General features: G+C 36.2%; 1 protein-coding gene across 1 annotated transcript in view; it reads right to left on the bottom strand.

Annotated features, from left to right (window-relative positions):
- LOC142337395 (major facilitator superfamily domain-containing protein 8-like) overlaps positions 1–22,053 on the bottom strand; it is a 322,585-nt gene extending 300,532 nt beyond the window's left edge. Inside the window, exon 1 of the mRNA XM_075386563.1 lies at positions 22,044–22,053. The gene's annotated coding sequence lies outside the window, so the exon portion shown is untranslated. The remainder of the gene's footprint in view (positions 1–22,043) is intronic.
- Between the last annotated feature and the right edge of the window lie 851 nt (positions 22,054–22,904).

Below are 22,904 nucleotides of genomic sequence, written 5' to 3'. Positions count from 1 at the left end.
TTTATCGGAAATACCACCATCAATGGCGTTTATCTGTGGTTCGTTATCTAGTATTGCAGGAATTTCTTCTGGTAGTTCTGGAATCATATTACTCATTATTCTTGTTTGATCTTTAATTGCTTTTGTTTGCTCTTCAATAGCTAGTTTTTGTTCCTGTTGACCCTTTTTAATATCTTCAGTTGTTTTTTTCTGGAGATCTGTAATGGGAGCATATTGCTCAGCTAAATCATAATTTAGTGTCTGTTTCTGTATTTTCTTATTGAGTTTCATTTTTTGATATCTTTTTTCTGATTAATAATTTATTTGATTTTTTCCAACTCTTCAACATTTTTAGGAGCATAAAACGTCATTTATCTAGTTAAAATGGATCAGAGTCAGGAATAAAAATAGAATCTAATCCTAATCTATATCTTCCTTGGTATTTATCTTTCGTCATATCAATTGTTAGTGGTTGAAAATTAGGTTGCCAACAAGTATTACCCAATACTTTAAATTCATTTATAGTCATATCCATACTAGCTTTAGCTTGGAATAAATTTTGAACATCTCTAATATTATTTGGTTTGAATAAGTGAAAGATATTGCTATTTGCTCTTATTGTTTTTTTTGGTAGTTCGTAGTAGTCTTGACTGATTATGAAAACAGAAATATTGTTGTGGCGTGATCTCTTGAATAGTGCTTATACTCGTTCATCAATCATTTCTTTTTCGTTGAGATCGTCTAAAATAATAACAGTTGATTCACCTTGGTAATCTTGTGGATATTTTAACTCATCAATATTTTCATAAACAGATATCTCAATGTCAGAGAGTTCATCGTTAAGGCAGTCTTCAATAGTCTTTTTATTTTTCAGTATTTTAGAAATTGATTTTGGGGATATCTTTTGTTCGAAACGCTCTATCAATTTTTGATATGTTTCTTGGTGAATTGATAGTGAATAAATATATATTTCAGTGAAATCGTTAATTATTTCAGTTATCAATTTTGTTAGTAAGCAAGTTTTACCACAGCCTGATGGACCTGATATCACTACTCGTACAGGTGTTTTTGGATATAACTTCTTATCCATTTATATTTGAATAATTTATTTAATTGTAAATGGAAGTGAAAGTCGCTATCTGCCCTGTATGTTTAGAAAATCTGAATGATGATGTTATTTTCTGTTCTGATGGTTATTTGTATGATCAGAAATGTTTTGATGGATTAAATTTGATAAGTCCTATAACCAGAGAAAAAATTACATATTATATACCTTTTGAAAGAATTGATGATAAAATAGTACGATTCGAAAAAGAAATTAGAAATAACACATCATTAATAATATATAATTCTGCAGGTTTCAATCAATACGGATTTGACAAAGAAGGATTTGATAAAAATGGATTTAATAAATTTGGATTTAACAAAGAAGGCATTGATAGAGATGGATTTGATAAATTTGGTTTTAATAAGATTGGGTTTAATAGAGAAAAAGTATTAGTTGATTTAGATAAAGCTAAAAAAGCAATTAATGAAGATCCTTGGAATATCTTTTATGCAGTTGAAAGTGTGAGGGATAACTATGAATTAATTAAGGAATGTGTTGAAAATGAACCTAATACATATAAGTATGCTTCTCCAAATTTGAAAACAAATATTGATTTAGCTAAATTATTTATAGAGAAAGGTGGTTCTTTTAACTTATTAAATAAAAGTATCCGTAACAATAAATCAGTTGCGATTTTATCAGTTCAATCTAATCCTAAAAATTATCAACATCTTAGCAAAGAATTGAAGAATGATGATCAAATTTTTGAAACTGTTGTTAAATTGGATAAAAGAGTGATTGGTCGCGCAAGTGAAAGATTGAGAAAAAGATATTTATCCAGTATAAATGATATTCCAAACTGATAATGAATTTTACAATTTTAGATTGGCTACATAATTAATATTTTTTCTGTTGGTATTGCTATCGAGTTTAAATTTAATTGCTACAATTTTATTACCCACAATATTTAATTCAAATAATTGTGTATATGTAAATGGTACCGATGTGTCCTATCAATAATATTGGAATCAGAAATCCTGTTATGTGCAGTGATGGATATATGTATGAAGAGAAATGTTTAGTTGAGTGGATTAATTCGAATTGTACTTCACCTATAAATCGAAATTTTATTGAATTTGTTAATGTTTGTGAAATAACTGAAAAGTGTTTAAATGAATATTGTGACGATATTAAAGACCCATACGAGCGAAGTAATTTTACATATTCAAAAGAAGAAACAATAATTAAATATTATGTAAATATGATTGAAGAAGATGATGAAGTAGATATGATTTTTGATAAAGAATTAATGATGAAGCTAATTGATAGAAATTGTGCGTGGTTCAAATTTGCAAGCGATGAATTAAAAGATGATAAAGAAGTTGTTTTGAAAGCGGCTGAACATAGTGGAATGCTTATAGAATATGCTAGTAACAGACTACGAAAAGATGAAACAGTTATTCTAGCAGCTGTGAAAACTACCCCTAGTATTATAATAGGACTATGCGATAAAATTTTGATAAATCACTCAATCTATGAAACTGCATGTTATTATAATAATGTAAATTTTAGAGATGACTTTCTTTTAAAAAGTAAATTAAATCCTGACTCTATTAGCAATATGATTGAAGAATTAAACACTATGAAAAAGTTATTTCAATAATTTGTTTACTGATAAATGATAACTGATAAAGAACAATTTATACATCTTTTAACAGTTAAAGGTGTTCCAACATTTGATCAGAGTTGTGTTTTAAGTTATGGAGATGATAATTTGAAAAATGATAAAGAAGTTGTAATGATGAGTGTAAAATTTTGTGGAAATATTTTAAAATATGCTAGTGATAATCTAAAAAATGATAAGGAATTTGTGATGAGTGCTGTTAAATCAAGTGGGTATGCATTGCGATGGGTGAGTGATGAATTAAAAAATGATAGAGAGGTTATAAAGATGGCGATTAAGAAATCTAAGTATGCTTTTGAATCAGTGCGTGATGATTTAAAAAATGATAAAGAATTTATGATGAGTGTTATTAATTCTAATATTGGGTTGTTAGGCTATGCTAGTTATGAATTGAGAAATGATAGAGAGGTTGTGATGGAAGCTGTAAAGCATCATTCTGATAATTTAAGATTTGCTACTAATGAATTAAAAAATGATAGAGAAATTGTTATGGAAGCTGTTAAATCAACAGGGTGGGCGTTGCAATGGGCGAGTGATGAATTAAAACATGATAGAGAGATTATGATGAAAGCTCTTAGATCATGTGGTTTTGTATTGAAATGGGCGAGTGATGAATTAAAAAATGATAGAGAGATTGTGATGAAAGCTAATTATAAAAACCCAAAAAGTTTAGAGTTTGCTAGTTATGAATTAAGAAATGATGAAGAAATTGTGATGGAAGCTGTTGATATAAATCCTAATGCTATAAAGTTTGCTAGTGATGAATTAATTTTGAAAATAGAAAAGTTATTTGAATAAATTCTTCACTAATAATTAATCTCAATTATAAAGTAATCACAAATAAAGAGTTATTCGAACGTTATTGTGGAATGATTGGTAGAAATGAAAAACTTAATAATAATTTTGACAAAAGCGCAATTATGTTAGTTTTGAGGTATATGGAAAGAAATTAAAATGGGATGATAGAGAATTTGTTTCGAAATGCATTAAACAAAATGGTAATCTAATAAAATAAGCATCTGATGAATTAAGAAACGACAGAGAACTTTTGATAGAAGCTGTGAATAATGGATTGGAGGTGCCTTCAGTTGGTCCTAAAATGGTATCATGTGAGATCAATGGTCGAACATTTCATGTAGAAGAAGAACCTGAGAATTAATTGTTTGTTAAAAGTGTGAATAATTATCAGCATTTGAACTAGTACTGTGTGCGCGTGGGAAAGCGAACATTTGATTGAAAAAGGTACTAAGTTTCAATTATGAATCTATTTTTTAGTGTGTATATAGTTGTATTCAAAATGTTGACAGAGTGTGAACATATAACGTAATCGTTATTTTTAATTCAAAGTGTGGATACAGAGGCATCCGAACTATTTTCTTTTGTTTAGCACTCAAGCGTACATTGTTGGCGTCATTTAAGAACAAAAGTTCGAAAAATCTTCTCAAAAGAATAAGAATCAGAATATTATTCGAGTTTTTGTTCGTGATAGAATAGAAATCTGAGTATTCAAAGAGTTCAATATAGCTTTATTGTTATGTGAACATATTCATTCAATTTCAACAGCATGTGAACATATTCATTCAATTATGAATCTATTTATATTATTTTTAGTATGCGTAGCTGGCTGGCCTGTGGGGAACTAGTGTTTTCAATTACAAATATATTATTATGCGTAGCTGGCCCGCCGGTGAGGCAAGTAGTGTGCATTTCTCCGTTTGACTTCATGAGGTGAGGACGGTGAGGTTGTTCAAGTTGGTGTGAGAATTCTGAGCGAGAGTGAGTGCGAAGCACGAACGGTGAGCTATGAAGTAGCGAGCGAGCGATGAATTTCTCACTCCAGGTTGGACGGCCGATGCGTCCTTGCCTCGTGGAGTCAAACGGAGAAATGCACACTACTTTTATACAATAAAAATTCCAGAATCACTGGGGTACTCAAGATAAAAAATGTCAGGTGGACCCTAGTTGGGCTTTTATACAGCCCTAAAGTATAAAGAGTGCGCTACTTAATTTTGCGCACAAACTGGACTTACCTAGTTCTCTAAGACCAGCCGTCTACAAAAAACGCTGAAGATAGACTTCAATTACAACGGTGGTGATACATTAAAACTATCTATTAGAATGACTGTTTTATCCGAATGTGAGGGGTGCAAGAGCTATATAGAAGTCCTTGTTGAGTGATTGATTTTTTACTAGCGTCGTCATTTGGTGTTTCTTGTCCAGTGAAACGTGTCCTTGTCCAGTGAGTCGTCAGTGAGTGGTCAAAATCCTGTCGTTCGTGTATAAAGTAATGAACATGCATGTAACAGTTACATGATGTGTTATCTGCATCAGAAATGACGTTGCAGAAACATTTGATTCAATAACAAACTTTGTCTTATAACTCAGTTTGGAAACAAAACGGAAAAACAGAGGAAGAAATTTTTATCAGAAATCAAGATGCCCTGTTGAGCTTGCCTTTCAAACGTATTTTGTTGAAAAACTCAAGAGTTTTTCTTCCATCATCAAAAATTTTGCTATGATGCGAACATGAAACAATTCGGAAAGAAATGTCTTCTGTTACTAGCAGTTTTGATTTTCTTGGTCCATTTGACTGGAAATATAAGTTCTAACAGAATTCATGAACTTCAAATATTTTCTTTTCAATTGCGTTGACTCCCAATTCATAATTAACTGATTTTGATCACATTTGCTTTTCACGAAAGTTCATTGTGGTTTTAAATATAAAAGTTCTGGATGTATGAATTTCAATTAAAAAAGTGAAATAAACTGATTACTGTAAACAGAACTCAAAATTAATTTCATAAAATTTCGCTTATCATCGCAAATTTTCTTATATCTGTAGCCAGACAAAACAATGTTTGAACTTTTGCCAATTGTTTGAAAAGCTTTGTTGTTTAAATGAGTCTTATTTTCAACAGACAAATCTACCAGCTTATACGACTAAAATGACATTCATTAGAAGGGTAAAGGAAAGTGGAAACGTTAAGTACAAGGAAAGAGTTTGACCAAACAATATAGCACAAAAATAAATATATACAACGCAAAGAATTGATAACATTCCATGTCTGAAAGCCTGGCTGATTTAACTACAAGAGGAGATTTTTGTTTTTCCTTAACGCAAGTGAAACTTAACATTTGTTGTAAAGTAACTCTCGTGACGATAAGCGCTTACTGTTCAGACTTAGCTTCACGAGGAAACAACAAACACAATTCTAGAAGTTTTAGAGATAACTTCAGCTTGATACCAGGCAGAAAAGACATAGATTTTTTTGTCTGGACACTCAAAAATTCAAAAGAGTGTCCAGACAAAAAAAAACGTCGAGCTAGCAAGGAGTTCTCCCATATATTTTAACAGAGATGGCAACACTAAATTTCAGGTTCTCTCTCTGTTATCACTATTACGTCAAATTAGAGTAATTAGAGTACTATGCTTGAGTTGATTGTAAATGCCAGGAATTCTTTCTCTGGCGCAGGCAATACACTATAGTTTCTATGCGCTCCTAATACTTTTCAAGCACTTCAACGAGCTGCGATGTTTATGGTTTATTGTTGTTGCTGCGATGACGTGAAAGCGAAGTGTTCACTTCATCATGTCACATAAGTTTTTAACATAAAAAACTTACTCATTTAGGTTTGAGCTGTTTTTAGTACTTTCACAGCGTTAGGATTAGAACTCAAGCCCGGTAATGCATAAGTCTTTTCTTATAAGGGTCTTGTATCAATTGTGGCAAAGTTTTCACAAGAACGAGCCCAATTCAGTAAAGTTGGAGATATATTATGATTTTGTTTTGAGCAAAAATTCGAAACACATGACCGAAATAATTATTTTTGAAATCAGCAACTCTTTAGAATGGTTACATCCCCAATGAATCAGATGTTTTTTATAAATTGTTAGAAGCTTTCTCTCAAAAACGGTCAATTTTTCGTCAAAAAATTCGTTCGCAATGGAATTTTCTCATCATTTCATTTGAATACGAACTGTTACCGAGTAAATAAACGAACAGCGATAAAACGAAATCAGGTGAACAATCTATCCAGCGGCAAAGTATTACGTCATTTTTTAACCCTACGAAAAAAGTTTAAATGCATATAAAACACTTTCTAGTATACGTAGAAAGCTCAGAAAAAGTTCTTTTATTAAAATTTACGCTGAGCCTATTAGTAAACTAAATCGATTGCACTCTTTTTGGGCTCAATATTTCTATGTTTCAAAAAGATTCCGTGACCGATCTTAGACTGGGACCTGCCTAGGAGTGAAGCCAGATTTGCCGAGCTCTTCTAATATGCTTTTGGCCTTAACGTTGCGATAGAAAAAACTGATCGAGCTTGACTTACTTTTTGAATTAAACTAAACAAGGTCTCCATAGAGTGTTTTGAACCTATACTGTTGGTGCCGCGCTACTAAAATACTACAACAGTACCAAATTAGTGTATTATGTGATAAACCTATTAAATAGGCATGGTGTTGAGACTGAGGCCGAAAGAAAGTGATGCAAATTGACCAACATCAGGGCGTTAAAGTGATTTTAAATTTTGAGCTTTCACCTAAATTTAATTAGCATGACCTCAAATGTGTTTTTTTACAGCTTTTGAGAATAGTCATCACACGTTGCCCAGCGCCATTATAATGGAATCTGCCAGCCATTGCCAACAAAAACTCAATATATTTACTGAAATCCAGAAAAAACTCCAAAGAGGAAATTGGCAGTGATCAGAACGACAGTCAGGAACTGGAATACAGATGGCAACCAATTGATATCTGGCTAGATTGTTCCTATTTTCAACACATATGAAGAAATTTGTCGACGGAAAGCACGATTCGCTCTTAGATATCGGAGCATTTACTCTCAAATAGTGACCAAAATTGACAAGTCGCTGTAAGAATCCCAAGAGGGACAACATCTACCAACAGAAAGACCAGAGCATCTTATCAACACTTATCTAGAAATCAAGGAGCGTGGACATCAACTGGGTGACTTTCCAACATGCAGAATACAATAAAAAGAATATATCTTTGAAAATCTCTGACCAGAAAAAACTGTAAGACTTATCGAGCCTGTTCTTATATCTGATGTTCAACATTCATATCCTAAATCAGCAAATCTAGCCGACTCTCGGTTCACGGATAAAGCAAAGAAAATTTTTAATTGATGAGGTAAATTTCAGCAAATTGAACCGTCAAGGTCTGATACATCTCTAAGCCAAGTAAAACAAAAATGAAAAATTGACCGTTTTTGAAAGAAAGCTTCTAACAATTTATAAAAAACATCTGATTCATTGGAAACATCTGATCCTTCCGTCCCGCTTTCCGTTGTTTCGTTCGCCCTTGTTAGGTATTTTCTCCGCCTGTCCCGCTTCCAGTTCCGTCACGCCTTGCGCTTGCGTGCGCTTAACGCCTTTCCTTTTCTTTCGGTGGTTAGTTCTGTACTAGACAAAAACTTTTGCTCTTTGGTGTTTTTCTGGCAAAACCGTCATTCTAGGGTTCGGTATAACCCATTTGTGTTGTGTTTTGTGTGCATGTGAGTGTAGTTTTGTAATAGTACCGAATTAAAAACTGGTTCCTGTTTTTATAAGATCATGGAAACATTACAGAAAAAAATCAAGAAAATTTATACTGCGAGGGCAGAATTAGAGGCTGGGCTAGGTAACTTCTTTAGCGACATCAACACCCCTATTGATAAGCCAGACAGGAAATTTAAGACCGAATGTCTGATTGTGAAGTGCAAAGATGCCTTCACTAATATATGTTATATGAATGAAGAACTCTTTGATCTTGCGCATAAGACTGAAGATCCAGACACAATAGCTAGAGCAATGGTAAAAACCTGGAGCAATGGTTAGAGACAGTAACGGGGAAATACCCACGAAATAATTGCTGCTGCTCTAGTGCACATTGATGTGGTCCAAGACAAAGAAACCGCTGGGCACTATGCATCTCACCATTTAAAATCAAGATCGCATACGACTTCCTTAAAATGACCTAGAACTAGAACTATCGAAACTTAAAAGGGAGGAACTTGCAAAACAAAGCGATCCAGGGAGGGTTTCGGGTGTGCAAAAGGGAAGAACTTGAAAAACAACGCGAGCTGCGCATCGCCAGACACGGCCTTGAAATTGGAAAACAGATGCAATTGCAAAAATTAGAAATTCAGTAGCTTTAGGTGGAACATCGTAAGCAAGAAGCTGCTGCGGCCCTTGAGGAAAATGAGTTGATGGCAAAATCATCAGCAGATTGTTCCGGGACAGTTAAATTAAGCGAGCTGCTTACTGAAAGAAACACGGTAAAGAGCAAGAAAATTTTTCAAGACTGGGTCAATTTGACATCGGCCGCGACACGGCAGATGTTGCAAAAAAACCAAGTTTGGACCTTTCTGGTTTCATCGCTCAATCAAACCAAGGCATTGGTTTTTGTGCTTCCTCAGATCAACCTATTAACTCGCGTCCTTTGGACCCCAATACAGACAGTCAAGTTAAAGCCAACATCAATCTCACTGTCAAAAGGCCGGAAGTGACCTATAATAGGAGTCATTTTATTAACAATGCACCTCTTAAAACTTCCGTCCGTCATTCAAGAGCAGCAGCAGCCTCAAAATACACCTCCATCAACACAAATATACTTTGGTATGCCGGCACAATTAAACGCCGTTAACACAGCCCGAAGATGTCTCAGGCTACTGTTCATTTCGATGGTCTGCTGTAGAACGACCAACTAGTCCACAGGACAAGCATACCGGAACATTTGAATTTGGTCAGCCCTCATCGTTCACTACCAAAAATTGCACTTGCTAATAATCCACTAGCCCTTAATCAGCCACAAGCACAAATAAATCGGTCCGCCGTGTCATCCCATGTCCTTAAGCCCATAGCCCCGCAACTCCCGTTAATACCACCCGCATTTCGTTTTGCTCCACACCGCAACACCAGAACTCCCATTAAACCTCAATAACCCCGTGTCAAACAATGCCAATCAGTTACCACACACTCCTCCTGCAAAGAACTTTTCGTCGACTGCAAATATTTTTTGTACCACACTTAAACTATCCGCCGGCTCACAGCAGCGATACATGCGCCTAAGTTTTGTCCCATCTTTATATGCAGCTATCCGTCTGCCGGATCCAAACATCTGGCGCTTTCCGGGATCCGTGCCAGCTAATTCATCCCAATTCTTGGTACATAAGTATACTCGAGAAATTTGCCACTGGCCAAGTTTTACAACCCTCATTTCCCCACGTCCCTTCGCTTCTCCACTCATGTACAGGGAGCTTCAAGTTCTCAAACTCAAGTAACATCAGACTATGCAACCTCATCTTTTTAGTTCTTCCACTGGTACCTCCCCAAGCTTTGTCACTCCCATCTTTTCTCCAAAGAAATGGAGCTACCGTTCCAAACCCAGTGTGTTGGGGTGGCACACAGCATCCCACACCTTCGGCTACTCCTTTGAACTCCGCGGATTTGATAAAACCGTTAGCGGACGCAATCATGAGTAAGAAGGGCCATCCACTGACCGATTGGAAATTGTAACAGTACAGTGGTGAACCCTGCAGTTGCGAGAATGGTTTGGGCAACGTAAAAGGGCCATAGACTCAAAGTCAATGAATGACGATGTCAAGATGACTTACTTAAAAACTATAGTAACTGGAAAAGCAAAGACCGCTATCCTTAAGCTGGTATATTGCAACATAATGTATAAAAATGAAATTTGGACACTTGAACGTAAATTTGAACAGCCGCAGGTGTACATTTAGACAGCCGCAGGTGTACAAGTTGTCAGTGTACATTTAGACACCCTTGGCCCTTTTTCGCCTCTAAAGATGCACAATGGTGACAACATTATAAACTATTCTGCAAACATCGCAAGTCATGTAGAGGTCATTAGGTCACTTTTTGCGGCTTCGACCTTAAGAGCGCCTCGATACTAAACACGGCAGTGCAATAATTGCCGCCCAATATGAAAGAGTCATGACCACTCTTTATGGTTCAGAGGCATTTGGTAAGGCCAACACTCCTCAACTTCAACGATTGGTTGAAGCAAAATGCCGAACCACGTGAATGCAACTGCAACAACATCACCTTCTACTCGCTGCATTGTTTGTAAAGGAAACCACCCCATCTGGAAAGAGCGGGTTTTGAAAGAAAAGTGTCCCATTCAGCGAGCCAAAGTGGTGGCCGGAGCAAAACTGTGCTTCTCATGTTTGGCAGTGCCCCAATCCCTCCCAAACCCTGGAATTGTAGGAAGGTTGGTTGCAACCGCTCAGATAACACACTTCTTCATGGAGCTGAGACAGTTTATCCGCCGAAAAACTCTTCATCCAGCAACGATGGTAAACAAAATGCTGGTGCAAGTCAAAGTAAACCTTCTAGTGGGGAACCATCGATTAAGATCACTCCAATACCATCTGTCGGTAATGTGAAAAGCCTCCAAACTGTGCTTCTCATGTTTGGCAGTGCTCCAATCCCTGGAATTTTAGGAAAGTTGCTTGCAACAGCTCACATAACACACTTCTTCATGGAGCTGAGACATCTTATCCGCCAAAAAACTCTGCATCCAGCAATGATGGTAGACATAAGGCTGGTGCAAGTCAAAGTAAACCTTATAGTGGGCAACCATCAAGTAAGATCAGTTCAATATCATCTGTCAGTAATGTGAAAAGCCTCCTTCACGTGACCCGATTGCAGTCGGGGAAATCTTCGGGTAAAAATACCATGGCTTTAATTTGTTAGGTTCTAAGTAGGGCAGCTAGCTTCCAGGGCTCAGCTCGCAATAAGTGGTTACTCAACGGACCTGAATTATTACAAAACAAAATCTATGCACTCCTACGGTTCAGACAACATCAATTTTCCCAATCAGCCGACATCGAGGAAAGGTTCCACGATGTGGGAATGTTACCGTTTGATCAGCCAACTTTGCGTTTCTTGTGGTGGGAGGAGCCCACATCAAATGTAGAGGTACTTCAATATACACGCCAGGTTTTCGGGCAAAAGACTCGCCCACCTGCGCTAACTATGCTCTACAACTCACGGCCAGTGATAATGCTAAACAGTATCCGCAAGCCGCAAAGCCTTCCTTGAGAACTTCTATATTGACGATTTGTTAGATTCAGTGGAACCACCCAGTAGGCCCTCATTTGGTCGAAAGAATTGGTACATCTTCTCCATCTAGCTAGTTTCAAGCTTACTACGTTTGTAAGCAATGTGACAGATCTGGCTAAAAAAACAGGTGATGTTTCATCCGAGGAGTAATCAGTGCCCGCGCCTGGGCTTAAATGTGATCACAACAGCTTGCTTGTGAGCAGGGGTGCCAATAGCAGCATCCCAAAGTGTTAAACACAGCGCTTGTTATTAAGTCCTGTGTCGAAAGTCTACGACCCAATCAGTCTTCACGCAACGTTGAATGAGGAGTTACCCAAAGACACAAATGACAGATTTGTTGCACGATGCGTTGAACTGCCGCAGTTGAAAAAGAACACAATGCCAAGAAGTTACTTTTCAGTACCGTTCAAACATTTTGAACTACACATAATTGGTGATAGCTCGCAAGACGTATTCAGTCCTGTAGCCTTCTTCGGGCTCAGTTAACTTGCATTACCGATCATCTTGCAGTGGATACACTGAAACAACAAACACCCTATCGTTAATTAAAATCGTATAAAAGAAATCCTGGAATACATCAGCGTTGATCAATGGAACCTCATCGCCACTTGTAAAAATCCGGCTGATGTTACAACGGGTGGTGTGTCCGCTGAAATTTTGCAATCAAGTAACTGGGTGAGGGCTCGCAACATCTTTAGAACTAAGCAATTCCATTTCGCGTCAGATACTGACGTCGTCGATAACATCAAGCTCGTCGTTGTAACCAAGGAACAAGACGATGACTCTATCTCATTCTCTGTCGCATTAGCAATCACTCTGTTAAGGAACAAAGCATTAATCCAATATCGTTTGATATGTTCATTTTCTTATCGAAAACTATTTACGCTATACAACTTCCGTCTTTTATCATCTAACAAAAGTTACAGTACCGTAGACGGCAGCATAAGCGACTCTGTTAAGCTTGACGATGCCGAGCGTCTTCACCATTACTTATTTCAAGGAGAGTCCTTTAGCACCGAAAGAAACGATCTTCCTGACATCAAATCCTTCAAGAACAGCATCCGCATTGGTCATCTAGTGGCTTTTGACTTTGACACAATGTTTGACACTAAGCAACTCATCGTAGTCGATGCGCGTTATACATTTGTCAAACTGCTTTTGCGGCATAATCTGTAGCTCTAATAATTAAAAACAGACTATCATGAACGATTTCTATTCATAGGATTTCAAGCATTAAACGTACATACATGCAACGTATTCTCATTAAAGCATATCGGCAACACGTATAAGCATTGGTACCATGATAGCAACAAGAGAGAGTTTAGACGGCAAAGTTCTTTTGATGGTCTTTTAAAGGTTTTTTTAATGTTATTGGCGTCATAATCGGTTGATATTCGATCAACGAGCGTCTAACGAACCTAAAAATATTATGCCGAAAACCACCTTAATCCGTACATATCGTGGTTATAATTACATAAAATTAGGTTATACGAACTTTTCAGAGCTTTATACCTAAATTGGATGCAATTCTATGCGTACTCTAAAAACTTGAATCTGATTGGTTAATATTTTTTTCGCTTTAAATCTAATTACTTAGTAACACCTGCCCAGAAGAAGATGTTGGGAGAATGGGTACCCGTTTTACAAGCGGGCGAACGAGCGATCCGGAGGACGTGCGCAATACGACGGAGCGTGCGACGCTGTCTGAACCGTAACGGAGTTCAGTGATCCAAGCAGTAGGGTAGTATCCCATAGGATTAGTCTCCTCAACTACTCAAACCAAGTCACCAGTCTTTAAGTGTTGCTCGGCGGGTGTTTGCCACTTAGATTGTCAGTTCAGTATCAAGACCGGGAAGTCTTGAAGCCCCAGGAAGATTTGCGCCAGACGTCGAAGAGCTGCAATCATGTGACAGTTCGTATGCACGGAAGACTCCGATTGTGATGAGGGATCAGTTTGCAGCGATTTGAAAATTTGCGTAAATGGGGAAAGAACGTAGAGAAGCACCCCCTTAGAAACACTTTAAACTGAAATTTGAGTAACTAAGTGTGTACAGTTCAATTCCTGATTATTCTAAGGCATGTAAACTTTAACCTTTCGGTTATATTATTAATTTACATGTCTAGAAGAAAAAAAATAAAGTTGCGGTTGTTGGTTCTCATAGGTGAAAATAGGATCTGAAGGCTGCTATTTGTCTATTAACGGATACTTTCTTCTGCTGATAGACAAAAAACTAGGTTAGAACTTTTTAAAAGCAAGTTTTACTGTTAAAGGTTCTTATTGAAGAGGGCAATTTGTTACATTTTTGAACGCTTTTCAAGATCAAAGGTTTGTTACTTCACTTCGTTTTCGTTCTCTTTTTTATAATAATTCAATTTGTTCTCTTGTTCTGTCTAGCATTATGGCGACTAGTAAACCTTTTAGAATTTTCGCATGTCTCACAGTGTCTTATATCTGTTTGTAGCTTCATTAGTGTATAAGGTATAATCTGAAATTTTCATGTGTAAGCTGAAGAGAAAAATGAGTACGTCGCCAATCGTAAATTTTAAAGTTTTTGTTGTTTTCTTTTGCGGACATTTGTGACATTCGTTCGTCACATTAATCCAAATTTTGAACTGTGAAAAAATCTGACAGTATTTTGCACAAGAGTTACATAATTCTGTCCTAGTTATACTACTTTAACATCAGCAATTTTTACGAGAAATGAAATTAAGGTCCAGAATTTTGAACATGACTCGTGCTTCAGTTTATGAATCGAAACATGGCTCAAATTATATTTGTTTATTAGAAAATTGGATAATTGGATCAACTTTGATTTGATTTATTTCTTCAACCCTGACAAAATTGGACTAATTTAACAATAAAGGATAGCAGGACCAATTGGAAGGACGTTCAAATATCAATGCAAATCCCTCACTAAAAAGTGTTTGGAATCATTTGATAATGGCTATTTTTCCTGCAAAATAGTTTTTTTTAGCTGTTTAAACCTGTAAAATCATCAAATGGCTATCAATCATTATATTGAATAGTTTACTCTTTTGAAAACAAAGACAAACTTTCAGGGTAAGAAGAGGAAGCAGATATGATTAAACGTACATAATTCTCATGCTTTAGTTCTTATCATTTATCTTGTAAAAAATTAAGTGTTCAAAAAGTCAAAAAGTTGCAGTAAACTATGTAATTGCAAAATACATTGAAATTGATTAAAGTTTAAGAGGAAAATTGTTAATTCAAAGACATTTGACATCAAATACCCTGAAATGCATCAGCAAAAGCTAATTAAGATAAGCAAAAAATAAACGAAAAATTATATGTATTATCTCTGGATATAGATGTAGCAATATGTGGATAGAAGTGGCGTTAAGGTTGCGGAAATTGGTTACAATAAAAATGTAAAAATAGATACTGTATTTGTTGAAAATACAATAACAGAATTTGGGTACTTATACTGTGAGTCATTGTGCTTAAAGTTTGTGGTCAATAGGACACCAATCCGCCACAATTATACTCCAGGTCGAGGTGTCACCGCCATTTGACGCAAAATTAATTAAGATAAACGATGAATGCGGGAAATATTGTAAGGTAAGCGGTGAATGCTGTTAAATTACATAAATCAGGCGGTGAATGCGTTGAAAAGAAAACTTCATCGCCTGGTAGCGGCGAAGTTACACAATTTCACCGCTGATTTTACCGGTGAATTTACATAAATTCAGCGCTCTAAAAAAGTGCCCAAATTATGTGAGATAAGCGGTGATTGCGATGAATTGACATAAATTCACCGCTTATCTTAGTGGTGAACTTACATAAATTCACCGCTGAGAAAAAAGTGTTAAAACTGTGCGAAATCAGCAGTGAATGCGGTGAAATTAATGGGGAGTAAGGGAGGAACTGTTATTTTTAAGCCCCTCCCCCTAAAATTACCCAACAACCTTACATCTTATTGACACTTTTTCTAAGCGGTGATTTTATGTAATTTCACCACTAGAGTAAGCGGTGAACTTACAAAAAATCACCACATTTCACCGCTGAAATATGTAACTTCAACGCTAAAAATCGCAAATCTTACAAAAATTCACCGCGCATGTGTTACAGAAAGTAAAGTGAACTTGATTTCTATCCAAAACAAAAATACTAGAAACAAGTGATACATGGCGCAGTGGAAGAAGAAGTGCATGACATGGAGGAGGTGAGAGGTTCGAACCCTTGTAAAGGAGGTGAAATGCGGAGACTTTTTGTAATTTCACCGCTTACTACAGCAGTCAAATTACATAATTTCACTGCATTTAACCTCAAAACTATGTACGAAATTTGCGGTGAAATAAACAACTTTTCACCGCTTATCTTGCATATTTTTCCGATTTTTCCTTGACCCGGACACAATTCCTCAAAACAGCGTAGTAAGGTTTGCATCAATATTTCTGTTCCTTTTGATATTTTGTAACGCCAAATTATGTTTTGAAAAGTTGAACGATCCAATATTTTTGAGAAACTTGAAGATCAAAGTTTGAAGCACTAAAACATTTTAGATCCTCAAATTGTGACTTCAGAAATTCATTTTTTGGGCTTGGATAGTTTTAGTTTTTATCTATTTCAATTTTGCAAGTAGTAGGATTTGTGAGAAAATGTGGCTCGGGCCGATTATTATTTTTGGAAGAAGAAGGTCACTTCACAAATTGGGAAAACTGATTCTGATTTCAGCGTGACAATTATTCCTAATATGCTCATCAAAATCAGGAGCAGGATCTTGAGCTGCCATTCAGTTTTTAGTATGCAAACAGCATAAAAATACCCTGGACGAGACCGGATGTTAATCTTGCTTTATCCTTCAAGGTTCGTTCCGAGGCATTGAATTCAATTTTTACGAAAACTGATCTCCGAAAAAATAAATCAGCCCAGGTTGGATAGACAACAATTTTCCATTGTAGACCAGGGTTGAGTTTTGGCGGTGAGTCTTTGTAATAAATGCGGTGGAATGCGGTGAAAATTTAAAAAATCACCGCGTATTTCTTATATTTTTTGCGGCGTATGCGGTGAATCGCGGCGAATTATTTATTTTCACCGCATTCAACGGATTTCTTACAAAAAAGAAACATCCGTACATGCATTTTTGTACGAAATGCGGTGAAATGCGGTGAAATAATTTTTTTCGCCGCATTCACAGCAATCACCGCATTTCTTACCAAAATTCACCCAAAAACCTCGACCCGGGTAGAAATCCCTGTTACAAGTATTTTTTTCCAAAGAGTAGTGATAAAGATAGAGATACATGGTCATTGGGATTGCTTGAAGAGTGACACAGTCAGATTTCTATTGCAGAGTTTCTCTTCTATCTGCGCAAGAAAACAATTTCAGCCTACTGAGACATAAAAATTTAGATGTCCTCACATCTAATAACAGACAGATAAACCTCACTCAAGATATCATGGTATTGAGAGAGATAAAGCAACAATTCGGAGGCGTTTTAAACAAGTAGATCAGTTCTAAAATTCAACCAGTGTGTTCAATATTATTTCAATTCGATTCAGTTTTGGACAAAACATAAATTTCCGGTGTTTTTTGCTCAACACACATATGGGGTAGAAGATTTTATGTGGAGAGTTAGCTCCTGTTTTATTAACTATTTTAATACTACAATTAGTGGTGTTTGTAAAATGACTACCATAACCGGGTCCAATGTTTACCCCCAAAAATGCAGTATTAGGGGGTGTAATCGGGGGAATTGTTAACCAACACCCTGAAAATTTTTACACCAATTTTTCAAAAATTACTCCCAAATCTCACATCTTTTTGGGATCCTAATTTTTTGGGGGGTTTAAAATCCAACAATTCGCCCCTGACTCCCATTACCCCTTAATCCTACATTATTTTACCTAGTTTTACATTTTCGTGGGTTAAATTTTTGGGCGTAAAACCTGAACCCCCCCCCCCCCATTATCCCCTTTGCCCCCTATTCTTACATCGTTTTAACCTCCTAAAACTACTCCCCTAACCTTATATTTTGGGAATAAACATTATTACCTTTTTGGGAATAAACTTAAAGGGGGGTAAAAATCTAAAATTTATCCCAATTACCCCCATTAGTATCCCCCATTACCTCCAATCTTACTGGATTTTATCCCCCAGAGACAATTACCTTTTTACTCTTACATCAGTGTTAGGGGTAATCAGGGGTAATTTCGTCACAGTTATACCCTTACTCTACAAAAATCGATTCTCGCATGCTTATATAGCTTGAGTAATTTCTAAATTTCTAGGGTTGCCCGCGTATTAGCACTGTGAATAAAGGAATAAATGTATCTGTGAATTTCTGCCTACTAAGCCTTCTTAAACGGAAGATTGTTCATTTTTACGACTTGCTTTCTAAGGAGAACAAAAAAACATTCCAAAAACCAGGCAACCCAATCTCTCTAATCAATTTTATAACTGTTTCCTGCTTTTTGCTCAAAATTTTTAATTTCTTTTTCAGCATCAAAGCCTTTATTCATCTTTGCCTAATTTTCTACGTACAAGAAACAAGAGGTTTCAACACCCAATCATTCGCTTACTAATTTTGTTGTTGCATTATATTGATTTATGAAGTACTACTTTTTCTGACGAAAACAGTCAGTGACAACAAATATGACTCAAAGCTGTTTTTCCATAAAATCGATTTGACATAAATCAAATATTCTACTCAAATGATGATCGGAGAAAGTTCTGAAATTTTTACATTAAAGAACATTGTCGGGTATACGTTCAAAAGCACATTTTGCTTGTTTTTAATTGGAAAAATAGACAAACTTTGATTTCATATGTTCATCTAAAAGCTCCGACTTTGTAACGGCGCGGAAAGACAACGGAAAATTGGAGCTTTTCACTGTTTGGCTTTATTAAACGACGAAAAAAGCTGAAAACTTGGGCAAAAAGGCCTCAGGAAATTTTTCTTGATCTGCAAGCCGGGTAGAGGTTTTGACAAATAATAATGTAAGATTAGCGGTGAATGGCGGTGAAAAAAACCTTTTTCACCGCAAAGCGCCCGCATCTTTTAGCGTTGAATGCGCTGAAAGCGGTGAATTTTTGTAAGAATTGCGTTGAATTTTGGTGGATTAAGAAGTTGGTGACACGCATGAGGTAGAGGTTCGAACCCTTGTACGGCAGTTTCTTTTTTTGTAAGAATTCCGGTGAATGCGGCGAAAAAAAATTTTTCACCGCATTCACCGGAATTCTTACAAAAAAGAAACTGCCGTACAATGGATCGAACCTCTACCTCATTCGTGTCACCAACTTCGTAATCCACTGCGCCATCTGTCACTTACTTAATTGTTATTTCCTGTGAATAAAAGATAAGCGTTTAAATTAGCGCGGTGAATATTTGTAAGATTTGCGATTTTAGCGGTGAAAAATTTTATTTCACCGCATTCTGCTGGTAGCGGTGAAATATTTTTTTCACCACATTCTGCTGGTAGCGGTGAAATTTTTTTCACCGCATCCTGCTTGTAGCGGTGAAAAAGTTTCTTTCACCGCTTAAGCGCTGAAAAAAAATTTTCACCCCTTTAAAGTTTTTTTCACCGCATTCATCGCATTGAACGCAAATCTCACACTTTTACTCAAATTCACCGCGAATCTTACATCTTTTAGCAATTTTTAGCGGTGACACCTCGACCCGGGAAATCAAAGTTTTCCAAAAAAGACTAACAAATAAATTGAGCTTTGATTTCAGCCATTTTTTTCTGTCTTTTTGTGCTTTCTTATTGCACTGTTTATTGACAAATATTTTTCCACTCAAAACGTTCCCTCTTTTCTGTATGCTCTTTTCCTACCAAATATGGTTCTAAATTCGTATATTAATTATTATGATCCTGAGGATTATGTTCACATTACCACAATGAGGCCGCAGTATCGATGGTCGATGGAAAAAATTTACAACTTTTGGGATTTCCTAAATGTTGCAGAGGTGCGTTCAACTCAAACTAAATATTCACTGTATAGACCCACCTCCCTCACACGGGCCCACGGGCGGAATGTCTTCCCTAAATTTCTCTCATTTTAATGTAAAAGTGAGGGGGTAGTTTGCTCTGGGTGTGCAAAATCATGCGATAGTGGGACCGCATTGAAAGGAATTTTGAAAAATTCTATCCATGACAAAAATTGCAATTTAATAGTGGGCTGCAATGGGAGGATTTTTGAGGAGTTACTCCCCTGAACAAAATTGCGATGTACGAGTGAGTTGCAATGGGTGTACTCTGTAGGAAATATCCCCCAACCTCTGTCTAAAGTAAACCTAAAATAAACGAGTAGTAGACGCAAGTCAAGGCAAATCTGAGACACAAGTCGAAATTTATGCAACCAAAAATGTTTAATGATTCTGAAAAAGAAGTTCCATGTTAATTGTGGTTTCATTTCGCCTTTGAGAATGTCAAAAAAAATCAAAAGCTTTTGGTACATATGATATCCAATGTACCACAGACAGATATATCTTGATCTCATTTTGATCACTGAAAGTTCAATTTCCAACATTGTTTCAAATAATTGTTCCAGCTGCACACTTATATTGAATGCTTCAGTGTGTACAATTTTTTTCAACGACCGATCTTCTTCTTTTTTGGCCCAGCGAAGGTCGAGGTTGAGTGGAAAGTGAAAAAGAAAGAAAATATCTTTTCCTTGCTAATTTGACCAAAAAACCAGATTTTCATAGCCCAGGTTAAAGTCAAAGACCCAGTTCACATCTGATCAGACCGATTTGATTTGCGAAAATAGTGCAACTCCATTTACAATGTCTAGGAAAAGTCATAGCCGCACAAATTCTGATCAGAGACCAAGTCTGGAAATAGTCTGGGCAACAACCGCACTTAAATCTGGAAAGTGGTTGCAAAGAAATCTGGTCAGAGATCAAAATCTGGACATATTGAATATGGCTGCACAAAATTCTGGGCAAGTTTGCAAGAAAATCTGATAATAGACAAAAGTCTTCACGCAAAAGTCGCCAAAAATTTATAATACAGAGCATTAATTGACCGTTTTCAATTGACTGTATTTGTTTACCACCGATTTCTGTGACACAAAAACTGAATTTCAATCAATACAATTTTAATACTGTGAAAGTTTTTTTTACCGATTAACTGTGTCGTTAAAAACGGGGTTAATATCATCTACTACGCATAAGAAGAAAAGTTAATTGGCAAACTGGCAGATTACAGTTCAGAATAAACCACTATGTAGAATTATAAATTTAAAAAAAAATAAAAAAAATTGTTAATTAGAGAACTGGACATTAATTTAATAAAACGATCTAAAATTGTACGCTTTCAATGACATCTTGCTTATCAATCGCTTTTGGATCCTTCAAAATGTCTTTCATAATGTTCCCTCATAATGTTTTTTTAACAGTTTTTTTTTCAAGGACGCCCTCGATGTTTTTTTAAGTCTGATATGAAGAAATGACTTTGTGCAACAAAAGGATCAGCTAAAAACCTTCTTTCTTCTTTCTCATATCAAACGTAACTCTTTTTGACATTTCATGTAGTTTTTTTGTCATTGTAGAGAAAAATTCATTTTTATATGCTGGAAGATTGCTGCTGGGTAATCGAACAAGTATTTTGCGCAACGATACTCTAGGAGAAAAGAAACTGGTGAAACCTTCTTACGCACTTTGAGATCTAGGGAGCGATCTTTCTTCCTCCTATAAAAAACACGATTTTATTACCAAATGCAATTGTTTTTCCAAAGTTGCGATTAATGTCTTTTCAACCAGAACAAAACAAAAGCTGAATAAAGTGCGTGGCTTACTACAACAACATCTAAAAAGAAAATTTAAAGTACCATTGGTCGGAAATGGATATTTTGTACCCATTCAAAGTGATTTTGATACGTTTTAGAGAACGTTATCTTGAGAGAGCAAAATTTGGAAAATGGTTTGATCATAGGAAGCGTTGTCATGCATTCAAAATTACACAGTCTGGACACACGAATGGACGCACGAGGGTCTCGACATGAACGAAAGGAAGTCTGGACATAAAGGCACGAAATTCTGGTGATTGCGCAATGGTCTGGACATGAACGCACAAAAGTCTGGATATGAACGCACGATAAATATTTCACCAGACGGAAAAAAAATACTTACTGGGGTGCAGTGAATATCCTTGAAGACGAAAACAGAGAGGGTTCCAAAAATCCATGGATCCAGATATTTAAAGAATTTTAGCAAACGTGAGTTACATGAAAATTTGAACAACAATGGGAAAACAGCCTTTTTTCGTAGGAGAAAAATTTAATAAGGAGTTTCCTCACCAATTTTGAGAACAAAGTTAACCTCTAAAGAGCTGAGACTTTAAAAAAACTCATTCAAGCTGCCTGAGATCAGCATAAACATAGACATAAAGATCAACACAGATCAACATAAACACATCATCACAAAACATATCAAACATATCATCACATCATAAATATAGACAGAATCAAACGAAAAGGCAACAGAAGCGAGAGAACACGTGAGACGAGAGAGACAAACAAGAGATCAACGAGAGACGAACGAGAGATAAACGAGAGACGAACAAGACGAGCAAGAGACAAAGAAGAGAGTGAGGGAGAGAGAGGGAGAGCACCAAAAAATCTAAAGGTCCGAAGAGCATCCCAGCCACTTTTGACTGAATCTTTTAAACTTTTTAGTCGCAAATTCGCCGAAAACCTAACTTTTTCGTAGGCAAGCTATAGCAAAAATTCATTTTGTCTTAGAATCTAAATACACTGGAGATACTCCACAACAAATTTGTTCGATTTGAAGAACACTTTGGTCCGAGAACAAAGACCTATTCTTAAAAACAGTTATTCGAACAAATCGCAAATTTCCGTAAGAAAAACAAACTTTCTCCAGAGTCAAGCTATATCAAAAACTTCTTTTTTCTTAAAAAAACATACACTGGGGATGCTTCGTACCAATTTTGATCTGATTTGAATAACTCTTTGGTCCGATAAAAAAGATCTAGTTTAAAAAATAGTTATTCGAATAAAACGCAAATTTGCGTACGAACAACTAAATTTTTCCAGAGGCAAGTTATAGCAGAGATCTCTTTTGTGTTAGGATCTATCTACACTGGGGATACTCTGTGCCATTTTGGTTTGATCTGAAC

The sequence above is a fragment of the Convolutriloba macropyga genome, chromosome 4, assembly GCF_964194025.1.
Source record: "Convolutriloba macropyga chromosome 4, txConMacr16.3, whole genome shotgun sequence".
Taxonomy (NCBI): domain Eukaryota; kingdom Metazoa; phylum Xenacoelomorpha; order Acoela; family Convolutidae; genus Convolutriloba; species Convolutriloba macropyga.
The sequence above is the reverse complement of the archived record's forward strand: the minus strand, read 5'-3'. Positions and strand labels throughout refer to the sequence as shown.